Here is an 18521-nt window from a genome sequence, read left to right on the forward strand (position 1 = left end):
ATACAGTGAGTGTGTGTATACAGGGTGTGTGTATACAGTGAGTGTGTGTGTATACAGCGAGTGTGTGTGTATACAGTGAGTGTGTGTATACAGTGTGTGTGTATACAGTGAGTGTGTATACAGTGTGTGTGTGTGTATACAGTGAGTGTGTGTATACAGTGAGTGTGTATACAGTGAGTGTGTGTGTATACAGTGAGTGTGTGTGTATACAGTGAGTGTGTGTGTATACAGTGTGTGTGTATACAGCGAGTGTGTGTGTATACAGTGAGTGTGTGTGTGTATACAGTGTGTGTGTATACAGTGTGTGTGTATACAGCGAGTGTGTGTGTATACAGTGAGTGAGTGTGTATACAGTGAGTGTGTGTGTGTATACAGTGAGTGTGTATACAGTGTGTGTGTATACAGCGAGTGTGTGTGTATACAGCGAGTGAGTGTGTATACAGTGTGTGTGTATACAGTGTGTGTGTATACAGTGAGTGTGTGTGTATACAGTGAGTGTGTGTGTATACAGTGAGTGTGTGCCTATCTCCTAGTGAGGTGACTAGGACTGAGAATGGAGTAGTGTGCGTTCTAGGAGCAGCTAGGCTGCACATCTCTCCACACTGGAGTGCTGAAGGGAAGCCATGACAGGAGCAGCTCCTCGCCACATACACCTTGCTGAGTCTGACGATTTCAGCAGTAGTGTTTCAACTTCCCGCCTTTGCTGTGTTGCTTAGCGCCAGCTTAATCCCCGCCCGACAACAGCTGCGTATTAAAGGCGCTGTCTAACCATGGGCCAATCACAGTCTGTCTGATACAGGACGATTTCACAAGCGCAACAATTAGCTTTCAGGGTCCACTGCTATTGGTGAGCATACTATAGTATGGGCGTGGCTAGACACCGCCGGCTGCGTGGGTTTGAAGCCTGGACCTGCCCACCCGCGGAGTTTGGGCGGCGTGTCCGGTGCTGGAGTAGTCGGCGCTCGTTATTTCCGGTGCTCCTATGCAGGTAACGCTATTGGTGGAGGTCTGGTGTAGGGGCAGATTACTGGCACCGACCATATGGACTGTGGCAGGAACGCTACATATTAAAGTAAGCGGAGATGTACAACGGCCCCGTCTGCGGCCACCAGGGGGCGTGTGTATGCTGCTAACGGAAAACCTGAAGTCCGGAGAGCAATGTTCGTGTATGCGCCGGCAGCAGCTGTCTCCCTCACTCCTGCCCGGGCCGTACTCACTCCGGTCCTATCCCGGTCAGCAGGACTCCCATCCTGGCTGCAGGATTGCGGACAACGTCTCGGCTATGTGCAGGCCAGAGGCGTAGCTAGGGTTTAGGTCCAGGGGGGTGAGGCTTCTGAGTGGGCCCCTAACCAGGTAACCTTGATTACAACTCACTGGTGACGCCCCCTAATAGTGGAGGAGAACCTCAGCAGATGACCGGGCTGTTACTGAAGATAATCGCTATATAAAGACCTACATGGATATTACCGCCATATGGCCAGTGGTAGAAACCAGCCCTACAGAACATATAAGAGATCACAGCACAGATAGGCTACGTTCACATTTGCGTTGTGCGGTGCTGCGTCGGCAACACAACGCAAACAAACGCATGCAAAACGCATTGTTTTGTGACACATGCGTCCTTTTTTGGCATGATTTTGGGTGCAAAAAAAATGCAACTTGCTGCGTCCTCTACGCCCGGACGCTTACGCCAAAAAAGACGCATGTCCATGCACCCCCATGTTAAATATAGGGGCGCATGCGTCACCGCGGCTGCGCCCGACGCAGCCCCGCAAAACGCTAATGTGAACGTGGCCTTACAGATAATGTCTTACCGCTGACGTCCTTTCTGATGGCATCGTTCATTTTTCCCGTCTTTTCCATCTGGCCCAGACCGACATGACAACTTCCAGCTACAACTCGTCAGAGAAAACAGACACATTTCACTTCTCACATTCCAGCCATCACCATCTATTCCCAACCTGCACAAACTCCTCATCCTGCTGATACCCCAATGCTGAGCCGCTGCTGCCGTATGTGTCCCTATTACTGCCCCTGATATCCTAATACTGAGCCGCTGCTGCCGTATGTGTCCTTATTACTGCCCCTGATACCCCAATACTGAGCCGCTGCTGCCGTATGTGTCCCTATTATTGCACCTGTTACCCCAATACTGAGCGGCTGCTGCCATATGTGTCCCTATTAGTGCACCTGATACCCCAATACTGAGCCTCTGCTGCTGTATGTGTCCCTATTAGTGCACCCGATACCCCAATACTGAGCCGCTGCTGCCATATGTGTCCCTATTACTGCACCTGTTACCCCAATACTGAGCCGCTGCTGCTGTATGTGTCCCTATTACTGCCCCTGATACCCCAATACTGAGCCGCTGCTGCCGTATGTGTCCTTATTACTGTACCTGATAGCCCAATACTGAGAAGCTGCTGCCGTATGTGTCCCTATTACTGCACCTGATAGCCCAATACTGAGAAGCTGCTGCCGTATGTGTCCCTATTACTGCACCTGATAGCCCAATACTGAGAAGCTGCTGCCGTATGTGTCCCTATTACTGCACCTGATAGCCCAATACTGAGCCGCTGCTGCCGTATGTGTCCCTATTACTGCCCCTGATACCCCAATACTGAGCCGCTGCTGCCGTATGTGTCCCTATTAGTGCACCCGATACCCCAATACTGAGCCGCTGCTGCCGTATGTGTCCCTATTACTGCACCTGCTGTGTGGTTCTCTGTACCCTCTAAATTGTAAAGCACCCCTCTATAATATAGTATTGCAGGGTGCAAGTGCCCTAGAAAACAGTGCCCATATTTTGCCCCCTAGAAAGTAATATTGCCCTGTGTGCCCGTTTTGATAGCCACAGTAACCTGAGTTCCCCTGTAACAATAAGTGCCCACTTTACATTTAATAATGTCCTGAGTCTCCCCGTAAAGCTCCCCTACACAGTATGATGCTCTTATACACAGTATAATGCCCCCTCACTATATATAGTACCACCCACACAGTATACTGACTCCTTAGTTGCCCCCAAACTGATTGATGGCTCCAACAATGTATAATGGCCAACACGCTGTAATATCCATACTGTATGATAGCCCCCTAGATGGCCTCCATATACAGTAGCATAATGCACCAAATACTGTATATACTTGAGTATAAGCCGACCCGAGTATAAGCCGACCCCCCTAATTTTGACACAAAAAACTGGGAAAACTTATTGACTCGAGTATAAGCCTAGGGTGGAAATGCAGCATTTACCGGTGAATTTCAAAAATAAAAATAGATCATTATTTCCCCATAGCTGTGCCATATAGTGCTCTGCACCGTTCATATTTCCCCATAGCTGTGCCCCATATAGTGCTCTGCACCGTTCATTTTGTCCCATAGCTGTGCCCCATACAGTGCTCTGCACCGTTCATTGTGCCCCATAGCTGTGCCCCATATACAGTGCTCTGCACCGTTCATTGTGCCCCATAGCTGTGCCCCATATACAGTGCTCTGCACCGTTCATTGTGCCCCATAGCTGTGCCCCATATACAGTGCTTTGCACCGTTCATTGTGCCCCATAGCTGTGCCATATACAGTGCTCTGCACCGTTCATTGTGCCCCATAGCTGTGCCCCATATACAGTGCTCTGCACCGTTCATTGTGCCCCATAGCTGTGCCCCATATACAGTGCTCTGCACCGTTCATTGTGCCCCATAGCTGTGCCCCATATACAGTGCTCTGCACCGTTCATTGTGCCCCATAGCTGTGCCCCATATACAGTGCTCTGCACCGTTCATTGTGCCCCATAGCTGTGCCCCATATACAGTGCTCTGCACCGTTCATTGTGCCCCATAGCTGTGCCCCATATACAGTGCTCTGCACCGTTCATTGTGCCCCATAGCTGTGCCCCATATACAGTGCTCTGCACCGTTCATTGTGCCCCATAGCTGTGCCCCATATACAGTGCTCTGCACCGTTCATTGTGCCCCATAGCTGTGCCCCATATACAGTGCTCTGCACCGTTCATTGTGCCCCATAGCTGTGCCCCATATACAGTGCTCTGCACCGTTCATTGTGCCCCATAGCTGTGCCCCATATACAGTGCTCTGCACCGTTCATTGTGCCCCATGCAGTGCTCTGCACCGTTCATTGTGCCCCATGCAGTGCTCTGCACCGTTCATTGTGCCCCATGCAGTGCTCTGCACCGTTCATTGTGCCCCATGCAGTGCTCTGCACCGTTCATTGTGCCCCATGCAGTGCTCTGCACCGTTCATTGTGCCCCATGCAGTGCTCTGCACCGTTCATTTTGTCCCATAGATGCTCCACATAAATCTGTGCCGCTGCTGCAATAAAAAAAAAAAAACACATACTCGCCTCTCTTGCTTGCAGCTCCCAGCGTCCGGTCCCGGCGCCTCCATCTTCCTGGCGTCTCTGCTCTGACTGATCAGGCAGAGGGCGCCGCGCACACTATATGCGTCATCGCGCCCTCTGACCTGAACAGTCAGAGCGCAGACGCCGGGAAGATGGAGCGACGCCCGGCGGCTGGAACACGGACAGGTGAATATTACATACTTACCTGGTCCCAGCGATCCTGACGCTCCCTCTGCCTGGTCTTCGGTGCCGCAGCCTCTTTCTCTATCAGCGGTCACCGGCACCGCTGATTAGAGAAATGAATACGTGGCTCTACACCTATGGTAGGTGGAGCCGCCTATTCATTTTTTTAATGAGTGGTCCCACGTGACCGCTGAAGAGGGGAAGACACTGCAGCACAGAAGACCGTGGGACGGCAGGGGGAGCGCCAGGATCGCTGGGACTAGGTAAGTATGCCTCAGCGCCCTCACCCCCTCACCCGCCGACCCTGCCACCCACCTTGACTCGAGTATAAGCCGAGAGGGGCACTTTCAGACCCTGTAATAAGGCAGCCCCCATAGGCAGGCCGTGTAATAATGCAGCCCCCATAGGCAGGCCCTGTAATAATGCAGCTCCCATAGGCAGACCCTGTAATAATGCAGCCCCCATTGGCAGACCCTGTAATAAGGCAGACCCTGTAATAAGGCAGTGCCCCCATAGGCAGACCCTGTAATAAGGTGGCAGATCCCCATAGGCAGACCCTGTAATAAGGCGGCAGATCCCCCATAGGCAGACCCTGTAATAAGGCGGCAGATCCCCATAGTCAGACCCTGTAATAAGGCAGCCCCCCATAGTCAGACCCTGTAATAAGGTGGCAGATCCCCATAGTCAGACCCTGTAATAAGGCAGCCCCTGTAATAAGGCAGTACCCCCATAGGCAGACCCTGCAATAAGGCAGCACCCATAGTCAGACCCTGTAATAAGGCGGCAGATCCCCATAGTCAGACCCTGTAATAAGGCGGCAGATCCCCATAGTCAGACCCTGTAATAAGGCGGCAGATCCCCATAGTCAGACCCTGTAATAAGGCGGCAGATCCCCATAGTCAGACCCTGTAATAAGGCGGCAGATCCCCATAGTCAGACCCTGTAATAAGGCAGCCCCTGTAATAAGGCAGCACCCCCATAGGCAGACCCTGCAATAAGGCAGCCCCCATAGGCAGACCCTGTAATAAGGCGGCAGATCCCCATAGTCAGACCCTGTAATAAGGCAGCCCCTGTAATAAGGCAGCACCCCCATAGGCAGACCCTGCAATAAGGCAGCCCCCATAGGCAGACCCTGTAATAAGGCGGCAGATCCCCATAGTCAGACCCTGTAATAAGGCAGCCCCTGTAATAAGGCAGCACCCCCATAGGCAGACCCTGCAATAAGGCAGCACCCCCATAGGCAGACCCTGTAATAAGGCGGCAGATCCCCATAGTCAGACCCTGTAATAAGGCGGCAGATCCCCATAGTCAGACCCTGTAATTAGGCGGCAGATCCCCATAGTCAGACCCTGTAATAAGGCAGCCCCCCATAGTCAGACCCTGTAATAAGGCAGTCCCCCATAGTCAGACCATGTAATAAGGCAGCCCCCCATAGGCAGACCCTGTAATAAAGCGGCAGATCCCCATAGTCAGACCCTGTAATAAGGCGGCAGATCCCCATAGGCAGACCCTGTATTAAGGCAGCACCCCCATAGGCAGACCCTGTAATAAGGCTGCCCCCATAGGCAGACCCTGTAATAAGGCAGCCCCCCATAGGCAGACCCTGTAATAAGGTGGCAGATCCCCATAGTCAGACCCTGTAATAAGGCAGCCCCTGTAATAAGGCAGCACCCCCATAGGCAGACCCTGCAATAAGGCAGCACCCATAGTCAGACCCTGTAATAAGGCGGCAGATCCCCATAGTCAGACCCTGTAATAAGGCGGCAGATCCCCATAGTCAGACCCTGTAATAAGGCGGCAGATCCCCATAGTCAGACCCTGTAATAAGGCAGCCCCCCATAGGCAGACCCTGTAATAAAGCGGCAGATCCCCATAGTCAGACCCTGTAATAAGGCGGCAGATCCCCATAGGCAGACCCTGTATTAAGGCAGCACCCCCATAGGCAGACCCTGTAATAAGGCTGCCCCCATAGGCAGACCCTGTAATAAGGCAGCCCCCCATAGGCAGACCCTGTAATAAGGCGGCAGATCCCCATAGTCAAACCCTGTAATAAGGCGGCAGATCCCCATAGTCAGACCCTGTAATAAGGCAGCCCCCCATAGGCAGACCCTGTAATAAGACAGCCCCCCATAGGCAGACCCTGTAATAAGACAGCGGCCGTCGTTTTTTGTCCACGTTCTCCCCAAGTGTGACCGCACATGTTCTAATAAAGGACTATCGCACAAGAGACCGGTGAGTGCACTTCTGTTTCTTTTTTTTCTTCGTTTGGATTTTAGCCCCTGCAATAAGGCAGCAGCACCCGTACAAAAAAAAACAAACTAAATACTCACCTCTCTTCTTCCTGGTTCCTTCGCTGCTCCTGCTGATCAACTGACAGCGGGCACCAGACAGTGACGTCATCGCGCCGCTTTCAGTGTCGGCGACGTCAGATGCCGACACTGACAGGGGATGATGGGAGAAGGAGCGCAGCGCTCCTTCTCCCATCAATGCGATCGGCTGTATCGGCTAAATGCCGGTACAGCTGATCTTCCGATGACAGCAGGGGGCCTACTGCTAGCACCGGGCCCCCCCCTCCTGCTCAGAGGCCCCATGCTGGGCGGCAGAGCAGGGAGATCAATTCTTCCTGCCCTGCTGCAGAATGTAACTGTATTGGCGCGCACCGATACAGTTACAGTACCGTAGCTCCGGGTGGGCCCCCTCAGAGCATCGGGCTCGGGGCGCCCGCACCCTCTGCCTCCCTGGTAGCTATGCTACTGGTTCAGACTATCAGTACGTGCTGCGGTTGGACACTGTGTTCTTGTTCAGCGTCCAGATGTTACATTGGACAGACCATCAGCAGATTTGGCTTTCAGTATCATCTTTATGCTGATGACACACATCTATACACGTCATCCCCTGACCTTACCCCCGCTGTACTACAGAACGCCACTGACTGTCTGTCTGCAGTCTCCAACATCATGTCCGCTCTCTATCTGAAACTCAACCTCTCCAAAACTGAACTTCTTCTGCTCCCGCCATCTACTAACCTCCCTAAATCTGACATTTCCCTCTCCGTGGGTGGCACCATAATAACACCCCGGCAGCAGGCGCGCTGTCTGGGTGTTATGTTTGACTCCGATCTCTCCTTCACCTCCCACATACAATCTCTTGCCCGCTCGTGCTGCTTACATCTAAAGAACATCTCTAGAATCCGTCCTTTTCTCACCATGGAAACAACTAAAACCCCCACTGTCGCCCTGATCCACTCCCGCCTGGACTACTGTAACGCTCTATTAATTGGCCTCCCCCTCACGCGACTTTCCCCTCTCCAGTCCATCCTTAATGCAGCAGCCAGGGTTTTCCATCTGGCTAATCGTTACTCGGACGCGTCCGCTCTTCGCCAGTCATTACACTGGCTGCCCATTTATTACAGGATACAATTCAAAGTACTTGTTCTCACCCACAAAGCTCTCCACAGTGCGGCACCCCCTTACATCTCCTCCCTCATTTCTGTCTATCGGCCTAACCGACCGCTGCGCTCTGCAAATGACTTTCAACTAACCTCTGCGGTAATCCATACCTCCCACTCCTGACTCCAAGACTTCTCCCGTGCTGCACCAATCCGGAATGCTCTACCCCAAGATATTAGGACCATCCACAATTTGCATAGTATTAGGCGCTCGCTCAAAACACATTTGTTCAGAGCGGCCTATCAAGTTCACTAATCAAACTCCTTTTATGTTTGTGTGTGTGTGTCGCCCATTCACTATCCCCATCTATCCCCCACCCTCTGAAGATGGCTGGACCATCATTGTAAATACATCATTGTAAATACACACCTGTACTTTGTATCTCCCCACCTCATTGTAGATTGTAAGCTCTCACGAGCAGGGTTGTCTTATTTCGCTTTAATTATTGTATTGTTAACGTTGTTACTTATGTCTGTTGTGTTTGATACTGTTAAACTGTAAAGCGCTGCGGAATATGTTGGCGCTATATAAATAAAGATTATTATTATTATTACAGCTTAGTGGATGATTTCAAGAAATCCCATGATTCCATGAGGCAGAAATTGGTTTCTTATTAGTTCAGTCGCAGCTGAAGTTGGTTTCTTATTCGGCAATTTTTTTCTTTTGTTTGTTTTTTGTTGTTAAACCTATAAAAAAAATCACCATAATAACATACGATGCAGGGAGGCGCCCTGATGTGAATACATTTAAAAACAGCTGCAAAAACTGGCACAAAAATGGGAATTAAAGTGGGCACCAAAGAGCGTTAAAGGGTTAAATGACTTTGGGCCACTGATCTCACACTACAGACATATAAAACAGGGCGCCCCACATCAAAACCAGGTATCTCCAGCCTGGCCCAAATGGGTTGTGGGCACCAGAACTGGCATCAAAGTGGGCAGACAGCCCATTTTCACAGATTTGAATAAGTAAGGCTAGGGTCACATTGCGTTATGTGACCGCGTTAAACGGACTACGTTACACCGCAGCAAAACGCGGTGTAACGTAGTCCGTTAATGCCGCCATAGCCTGTAATGGCGAACGCATCTCTAGCGCATGCCCACATTGGGCGTGCGCTAGCTATGTGCCGTCATTTGAGTGACGGACCGCGAATGCTGCACGCAGCGTTCGCGGTCCGTTCCTCGCTAGCGCAGATCGGGATCTGCCCTAGGGGGATCGGCTAACTCGTTCCCCTTTGGGACATTGCGTTAGCGCGGTCCGTAGCGCTATGCGCTAAATGGACTGCCCTAACGCAATGTGACCCTAGCCTTAGGCTTATGTTTTTAAGGGGTTAAATGACTTTGGGCCACTGATGTCACTCCACCTTTACATCGCCCATAATGGTTTTGTGGTCCGCCGCAATTGTCCTTATGCCACTTTTATTAAGGTTATAATTTAGCAGCAAGTTTTCATTATTTTCAAGAAAATTCACAAAACCTTCTTTTTACAGACTTAGGCCATGTTCACACAGTGCGTTTTTTACCGCGGAACCGCGGCGGTTTTGCCGCTGCGGTTCCGCAGCTGTTTTCCATGCAGGGTACAGTACACTGTACCCTATGGAAAACAGGACACACTGTGCACATGGTCCGGAAATTGTAAAAAAAAAGACGCGCTGAATAGCTCCCGGAAAAAAGAAGGAGCATGTCAATTCTTTTTCCGGAGCCGCAGCGGTTCTGCACCCATAGACCTCCATTGTGAGGTCCAAACCGCAGTAAAACCCGCAGATCAAAAATATATCTGCGGGTTTTACTGCGGTTTGATGTGCAGAACCGCTGCAGCAGGAAGTGCGGGGAGCGGGCGGAAGTGCGTGGGCGGAGTGTGGCTGCCCCCCCCGTGTTCCGATCCCGCCCCCCCGTGCTCCGATGCCCCCCCCAGTGCTCCGATGCCCCCCCCCAGTGCTCTGATGCCCCCCCCGTGCCCTAATCTCCCCCCCTTATACTCACCCGGCGTCCCGGTGTCCGTCCGGCCGTCTTCTCCCTGGGCGCCGCCATCTTGCAAAATGGCGGGCGCAGTGCGCCCGCCGAATCTGCAGGCCGGCAGATTCGTTCCAAAGTGCATTTTGATCACTGAGATAGGTTATATCTCAGTGATCAAAATAAAAAAATAGTAAATGACACCCCCCCCCCTTTGTCACCCCCATAGGTAGGGACAATAAAAAAAATAAAGAATTTTTTTTTTTTTTTTTTCACTAAGGTTAGAATAGGGTTAGGGTTAGGGTTAGGGGTAGGGTTAGGGTTAGGGGTAGGGTTAGGGTTAGGGTTAGGGGTAGGGTTAGGGTTAGGGTTAGGGTTAGGGGTAGGGTTAGGGTTAGGGGTAGGGTTAGGGGTAGGGTTAGGGTATTTTCAGCCATTTTAACCCTAAAAAAATTTCTAGAAAACACACAGACTCTGGCTAGAAAACTGCATAAAAAAAACGCATCAAAAAACGCATCAAAAAACGCATCAAAAACGGACCAAAAAAGGACCAAAAAAAGGACCTGCGTTTTCTGCCAAGAGCTGCAGTTTTTTAAAAAACAGTCAGGAAAAAAAAAGGATGGAAATCCTGAACGTGTGAACATACCCTAATACCGTTTTTAAAGGGAACCTGTCACCCCCAAAATCGAAGGTGAGCTAAGCCCACTGGCATCAGGGGCTTATCTACAGCATTCTGTAATGCTGCACATAAGCCCCCAATGTATCCTGAAAGATGAGAAAAAGAGGTTAGATTATGCTCACCCAAGGGCGGTCCCGCTGCGGTCCGATCTGATGGGCGACTCGGTCCTCGGCCTTCCATCTTACGATGACATCCTCTTGTCTTCACGCTGCGGCTCCGATGCAGGCATACTTTGTCTGCCCTGTTGAGGGCAGAGCAAAGTACTGCAGTTCGCAGGTGCCGGGAAAGGTCAGAGAGGCCCTGTGCACTGCAGTACTTTGCTCTGCCCTCAATAGGGCAGACAAAGTACGGCTGCACCGGAGCCGCAGTGTGAAGACAAGAAGAGGACGTCATCCTATGAAGATGGGAGATGCCGGATCGCGACGCCCATCGGATCGGACTGCCCGCCCAGGTGAGTATAATATAACCTCTCTTTCTCATCTTTCAGGATTCATTGGGGGCTTATCTACAGCATTATAGAATTCTGTAGATAAACCCCTGATGCCGGTGGGCTTAGCTCACCTTCGATTTTGGGGGTGGCAGGTTCCCTTTGAGGGTCTCTGAAGGTTTGAGATATTTGGAGACCTGTAGAATTATACCCTTTTAATAACACCACCTGTCAGGAAAGGAAGAAGTTCTGATTACTTCAATTGCACATACAGAGCTCTCAGCTGCAGTTTCCTCTGCCTGCCAGCACAAGGCTGGAATTCTAAGCCGCTCTTCCTCCCTTCCCCCTGCTATATGGCACACTGCGATCAAACATGATCGCAGCGTTCCGGGGGCATAGGGAAGCATCACGCAGGGAGGGGGCTCCCTGCGTGCTTCCCTGAGACCCTCGGTACAAGGTGATGTGCTCACCTTGTACCGAGCGTCTCCTCCCTGCAGGCCTCGGATACAAAATGGCCACTGGGCTGCATCCGGGTCCTACAGGGAGGTGGCTTACCAAGCGCCTGCTCAGAGCAGGCGCTGTTAAGCCAGGAGCAGTGCACGTCAGATCGCTGAACTGACAAAGTGCATTGCGAAATGTCAGATCAGTGATCTGACCTTATAACATGATGTGCCCCCCCCCCGGGGCAGTTATAAAGTAAAAAAATAGATACAGTGGGGCAAAAAAGTATTTAGTCAGTCAGCAATAGTGCAAGTTCCACCACTTAAAAAGATGAGAGGCGTCTGTAATTTACATCATAGGTAGACCTCAACTATGGGAGACAAACTGAGAAAAAAAAATCCAGAAAATCATTGTCTGTTTTTTTAACATTTTATTTGCATATTATGGTGGAAAATAAGTATTTGGTCAGAAACAAAATTTCATCTCAATACTTTGTAATATATCCTTTGTTGGCAATGACAGAGGTCAAACGTTTTCTGTAAGTCTTCACAAGGTTGCCACACACTTGTTGGTATGTTGGCCCATTCCTCCATGCAGATCTCCTCTAGAGCAGTGATGTTTTTTGCTTTTCGCTTGGCAACACGGACTTTCAACTCCCTCCAAAGGTTTTCTATAGGGTTGAGATCTGGAGACTGGCTAGGCCAGGGGTCCCCAACTCCAGTCCTCAAGGCCCACCAACAGGTCATGTTTTCAGGATTTCCTTTGCATTGCACAGGTGATGCAATTATTACCTGGGCAAGACTAAGGAAATCCTGAAAACATGACATGTTGGTGGGCCTTGAGGACTAGAGTTGGGGACCCCTGGGCTAGGCCACTCCAGGACGACCTTGAAATGCTTCTTACGAAGCCACTCCTTCGTTGCCCTGGCGGTGTGCTTTGGATCATTGTCATGTTGAAAGACCCAGACACGTTTCATCTTCAATGCCCTTGCTGATGGAAGGAGGTTTGCACTCAAAAATCTCACGATACATGGCCCCATTCATTCTTTCATGTACCCGGATCAGTCGTCCTGGCCCCTTTGCAGAGAAACTGCCCCAAAGCATGATGTTTCCACCACCATGCTTTACAGTAGGTATGGTGTTTGATGGATGCAACTCAGTATTCTTTTTCCTCCAAACACGACAAGTTGTGTTTCTACCAAACAGTTCCAGTTTGGTTTCATCAGACCATTCTCCCAAAACTCCTCTGGATCATCCAAATGCTCTCTAGCAAACTTCAGACGGGCCCAGACATGTACTGGCTTAAGCAGTGGGACACGTCTGGCACTGCAGGATCTGAGTCCATGGTGGCGTAGTGTGTTACTTATGGTAGGCCTTGTTACATTGGTCCCAGCTCTCTGCAGTTCATTCACTAGGTCCCCCCGCGTGGTTCTGGGATTTTTGCTCACCGTTCTTGTGATCATTCTGACCCCACGGGGTGGGATTTTGCGTGGAGCCCCAGATCGAGGGAGATTATCAGTGGTCTTGTATGTCTTCCATTTTCTAATTATTGCTCCCACTGTTGATTTCTTCACTCCAAGCTGGTTGGCTATTGCAGATTCAGTCTTCCCAGCCTGGTGCAGGGCTACAATTTTGTTTCTGGTGTCATTTGACAGCTCTTTGGTCTTCACCATAGTGGAGTTTGGAGTCAGACTGTTTGAGGGTGTGCACGGGTGTCTTTTTATACTGATAACAAGTTTAAACAGGTGCCATTACTACAGGTAATGAGTGGAGGAAAGAGGAGACTCTTAAAGAAGTTACAGGTCTGTGAGAGCCAGAAATCTTGATTGTTTGTTTCTGACCAAATACTTATTTTCCACCATAATATGCAAATAAATTGTTAAAAAAACAGACAATGTGACTTTCTGGATTTTTTTTTTTCTCAGTTTGTCTCCCATAGTTGAGGTCTACCTATGATGTAAATTACAGACGCCTCTCATCTTTTTAAGTGGTGGAACTTGCACTATTGCTGACTGACTAAATACTTTTTTGCCCCATTGTATATTTAGATGAAAAAAAAATAAATTCCTAAATAAAGAAAAAAAATATATATATATATATTGTTCCCATAAATACATTCCTTTATCTAAATAAAAAAAAAATAAAAGTACACATATTTAGTATCGCCGCGTCCCTAACAACCCTACCTATAAAACTGTCCCACTGGTTAACCCCTTCAGTGAACACCGTATGAAAGAGGCAAAAAACGCTTTATCATAGCTCCGAACAAAAAGTGGAATAGCATGCAATCAAAAACAGATATAAATAACCATGGTATCGCCGAAAACGTCATCTTGTCCCGCAAAAAACGAGCCGCCATACAGTGTCATCAGCGAAAAAATAAGTTAGTCCTCAGAATAAAGCGATGCAAAAATAATTTTTTTTCTATAAAATAGTTTTTTTTAGTATAAAAGCGCCAAAACATAAAAAAAGATATAAATGAGGTATCGCTGTAATCGTACTGACCAAAAGAATAAAACTGCTTTATCCATTTTACCAAACGCGGAACGGTATAAACGCCACCCCCCAAAGAAATTCATGAATAGCTGGTTTTTGGTCATTCTGCCTCACAAAAATCGGAATAAAAAGCAATCAAAAAATGTCACGTACCCGAAAATGTTACCAATAAAAATGTCAACTCGTCCAACAAAAAACAGGACCTCACATGACTCTGTGGACCAAAATATGGAAAAAAAACCCGCTATAAAAGTATATCAAACCCCCCTTCATCACCCCCTTAGTTAGGGAAAAATAAAAAAATTTAAAAATGTATTTAATTCCATTTTCCCGTTAGGGCTAGGGTTAGGGTTTGGATTACATTTATGGTTGGGATTAGCGTTAGGGGTGTGGTTAGGGTTGGGATTGGTTTTTTTTTTTGGGTTAGGGTTTCAGTTATAATTGGGGGGTTTCCACTGTTTAGGCACATCACGGGCTCTCCAAACGCGACATGGCATCCAATCTCAATTCCAGCCAATTCTGCGTTGAAAAAAGTAAAACGGTGCTCCTTCCCTTCCGAGCTCTCCTGTGCGCCTAAACAGGGGTTTACCCCAACATATGGGGTATCAGCGTACTCAGGACAAATTGGACAACAACTTCTGGGGTCCAATTTCTCTTGTTACCCTTGGAAAAATTTAAATTTGGGGGGCTAAAACCATTTTTGTGGGGGGAAAAAAATATTTTTTATTTTCACGGCTCTGCGTTATAAACTTTAGTGAAACACTTGGGGGTTCAAAGTTCTCACAACACATCTAGATAAGTTCCTTGGGGGGTTTAGTTTCCAATATGGGGTAACTTGTGGGGGGTTTCTACTGTTTAGGTACATCAGGGGCTCTGCAAATGAAACATGGCGTCCCATATCAATTTCAGCGAATTTTACATTGAAAAGTCAAATGGTGCTCCTTCCCTTCCGAGCTCTGCCATGCGCCCAAACAGTGGTTTACCCCCACATATGGGGTATCAGGGTACTCAGGACAAATTGTACAACTTTTGGGGTCCATTTTCTCCTGTTACCCTTGGTAAAATAAAACAAATTGGAGCTGAAGTCAATTTTTTATGAAAAAAATGAAATGTTCATATATTTTTAAACATTCCAAAAATTCCCGTGAAACACCTGAAGGGTTAATAAACTTCTTGAATGTGGTTTTGATCACCATGAGGGGTGCAGTTTTTAGAATGGTGTCACAACTTGGTTATTTTCTATCATATAGACCCCTCAAAATGACTTCAAATGTGATGTGGTCCCTAAAACAAAAAAAATGGTGTTGTAAAAATGAGAAATTGCTGGTCATCTTTTAACCCTTAACTCCCTAACAAAAAAAAATGTTTCCAAAATTGTGCTGATGTAAAGTAGACATGTGGGAGATGTTACTTAAGTATTTTGTGACATAGCTCTGTGATTTAAGGGCATAAAAATTCAGTGTTGGAAAATTGCGAAAATTTTCGCCAAATTCCTGTTTTTTTTTTTTTTTTCACAAATAAACGCAGGTAATACCAAGGAAACGTTACCACTATCATGAAGTACAATGTCTCGAGAAAACAATGTCAGAATCACCGTGATCCGTTGAAGTGTTCCAGAGTTATAACCTCATAAAGGGACAGTGGTCAGAATTGTAAAAATTGGCCCTGTCATTAACGTGCAAACCACCCTTGGGCTTAAGGGGTTAAATGACCTTGGGCCATTGATCTCACACAACAATTGCATATAGAGGCTGGAGACACAGTAGCGATTTAAACATCGGTCCTATTTTGAGGCCAATTCTGATGCCCAGAAACCATTTGGGCCAGGCTGGAAGGACCTGGGTTTGATGCAGGGCATCACTATCTATGTATTCTTAGTGTGAGATCAGTGGCCCAAAGGCATTTAACCCCTTAAAAAATCAGTTACTTATTCAAATCTGTGAAAATGGGCTGTCTGCCAACTTTGATGCCAGTTCTGATGCCGAGAACCCTTTTAGGCCAGGCTGAAAAGACCTGTTTTTGATGTGGGGTGCCCTGTTCTATATGTCTGCAGTGTGAGATTAGTGGCCCAGTCATTTAACCCTTTCTTCAATGCTCTTTGGTGCCCACTTTGATGCCCATTTTTGTGCCAGTTTTGTGCTTGTAGCTGGTTTTAAGTGTATTTACATCAGGGCACCTCGCTGCATTGTATGTTAGGCTTCTTTCACACTAGTGTCGGAATCTCCCCGTCGCAATGCGTCGGGGAGAGATTCCGACGCTAGCGTTTAACGCATTGCACAATGGAGGCAGCGGATGCATTTCTCCGGCGCATCCGCTGCCCCATTGTAAGGTGCGGGGAGGTGGGGGCGGAGTTCCGGCCGCCCATGCGCGGTCGGAAAAAGCGGTCCGTCAGGAGCAAAAAATGTAGCGTTTTTTGCTCCCGACGGTCCGCAGAAGCACGACGCATCCGTCGCTCGACGGATGCGACGTGTGGCAAGCCGTCGCAAATGCGTCGTTAATACAAGTCTATGGGGAAAAAACGCATCCTGCAAGCACTTTTGCAGGATGCGTTTTTTCTGCAAAACGACGCATTGTGACGGATTGCAGAAAACGCTAGTGTGAAAGTAGCCTTATTGTTGTGAATATTTTTTGTTAAACCTATAAAAACAGAAAAGAAGAAATTGCCGAATAAGAAACCAACTTCAGCCTTGTCATGATTCCACGCGGTTTAGTGCACTGACATGCAGAGCGTCTTTCCAGACCGCAGCATTTTATTTATTTTACTCATTTATGTAGCGCTATCCTATTCCGCAGCGGTTTACAGACATTATCACTATCCCCGATGGGGCTCACAATATAATTTCCCTATCAGTATGTCTTCAGATTAAGGGAGGAACCCGGAGGAAACCCACACAAACACTTGCAGATGTTGTTCTTGGTGAACCCAGGACCCCAGCACTGCCAGACTGCAGTGCTAACCACTGAGCCACCGCGTTGCCCTGTCTTGCAGAGACACGAGCCTGAGCAAGATAAATATCACCCGTCCAATGTATTGGGCGCGGTGATTCCTCAGAGAGTATAGCTGGCTGTGCTTCGCACACATGTGCTACGTCCAAAGAGCTGCCAATTACTGACCGTGTGCAAAAACCCTTAGTGGTACGATCAGTAAATGCTGCTGGTTGGACGCTGCATACTTGCTAAGCATACTGATGTTACAGGATAGTGGATGGGATTTCAAGATATCCCATCTCTACTATGCGTCCAGAGACACCCGTGGCTTCCCTGCGGAGACGGACGTGAGGCGTGTCTTTCCAGACTGCAGCATGTCTATTTATCTTGCGGAGACGTGAGCCTCTGCCAGATAATTTTGTCTGTCCCCCATGATGGCACCACGGAGAGAGGGGATCTGCCCACCAAGGACAGGAAACCTACAGATAAAAAGGCAGTACCTCTCTCTTGCATCAGTTTGGTTTCCTGTCCTTGGTGGGAGACCCACAGAAGCCTACCTCGTTCGTGGTCCCCCTGCCTCTGCTGGTGTGGTGACCCGAGGCGCCGCTGCTGGGGCTAGTAGGCCTCAAGAGTGTGCGGGGAGAGTCGGTAGGGAGGGATCACGGCCGCATCTCCGGGTAAGTTAACTTCACAGCCGCAGTATCCCGGCATGGGGGTCCCTCTGCGGGAAGGAGACAGTATGTAGGCTGCCTCCCCAAGCGTTGGGGTATGTGCACACGTTGCGGATTTTGCTGCGGATCCGCAGCGTTTCCGCAGATGCGGATCCGCAGCAGTTTCCCATGAGTTTACAGTACAAAGTAAACCTATGGGAAACAAAAAACGCTGTGCCCATGCTGCATGCGCGGAAACGCAGCGTTTTATTTTCCGCAGCATGTCAATTTTGTGTGGAATCCGCAACGTTTTTACATCTTCTCCAATAGAGTCCGCAATAGAAAACACGATAAATCCGCAATAAAAACCGCAGCGGATTTATCAAATCCGCTGCAGAAAAATCTGCAGAGGAGCTCTATACGTGTGCACATACCCTAAGTCTGCATGGCCTGGGGTTCCGGGATCCAGTACACACGCGATGCGCGGTGCCATCTTGGGGGCGGTGCCACTGGGATGGCGTTCTCTGCGGCTCTGCGCATGCGCGAGAACTGGATATGATTTTGCGCAATGCATGACTGGGTTTCCAGTCACTGCGCATGCGCGGGTACTAATATCGCGCTGGCGCAAGGCAGGACTGGGAAATCCAGTCTCTGCTACTTAAAGTGGGCAGCCCTCAGGTCGAATGCTTCTGATGGAGCTCGACCTGCATTCCCCCAGCATCATGAGTGACCTGGACCCACAGGGATCACCACTATCCAGATCCTCGCCGTCGCAGCAGAAAAGGACAAGCCTCCCATCACAAGGAGGTTACCAGCAAAGGATGCTCCGGATCGCAGCACAGTAACGGCTCCAGCGCAGCGTCCGGCACAAGGGATAATCCGACTGCAGATACAGATCATCCTCAACCAGTACTAATGGGTCCATCGAGTAGTGAATGATTTTCATGAAAGCTAGCGGTTAATG

At 48.9% G+C, this 18521-nt stretch overlaps 1 protein-coding gene across 2 annotated transcripts in view; it reads left to right on the forward strand.

Moving 5' to 3' along the window:
- Positions 1-904: 904 nt before the first annotated feature.
- Positions 905-18521, forward strand: part of CEP85 (centrosomal protein 85) — a 124658-nt gene continuing 107041 nt past the window's right edge. The window contains exon 1 of one of the 2 annotated variants that reach the window (XM_069761745.1): positions 905-988. The gene's annotated coding sequence lies outside the window, so the exon portion shown is untranslated. The remainder of the gene's footprint in view (positions 989-18521) is intronic. The other variant, XM_069761746.1, reaches the window with a different exon arrangement.

The sequence above is a fragment of the Ranitomeya imitator genome, chromosome 3 (genome assembly GCF_032444005.1).
Source record: "Ranitomeya imitator isolate aRanImi1 chromosome 3, aRanImi1.pri, whole genome shotgun sequence".
NCBI classification, from domain to species: domain Eukaryota; kingdom Metazoa; phylum Chordata; class Amphibia; order Anura; family Dendrobatidae; genus Ranitomeya; species Ranitomeya imitator.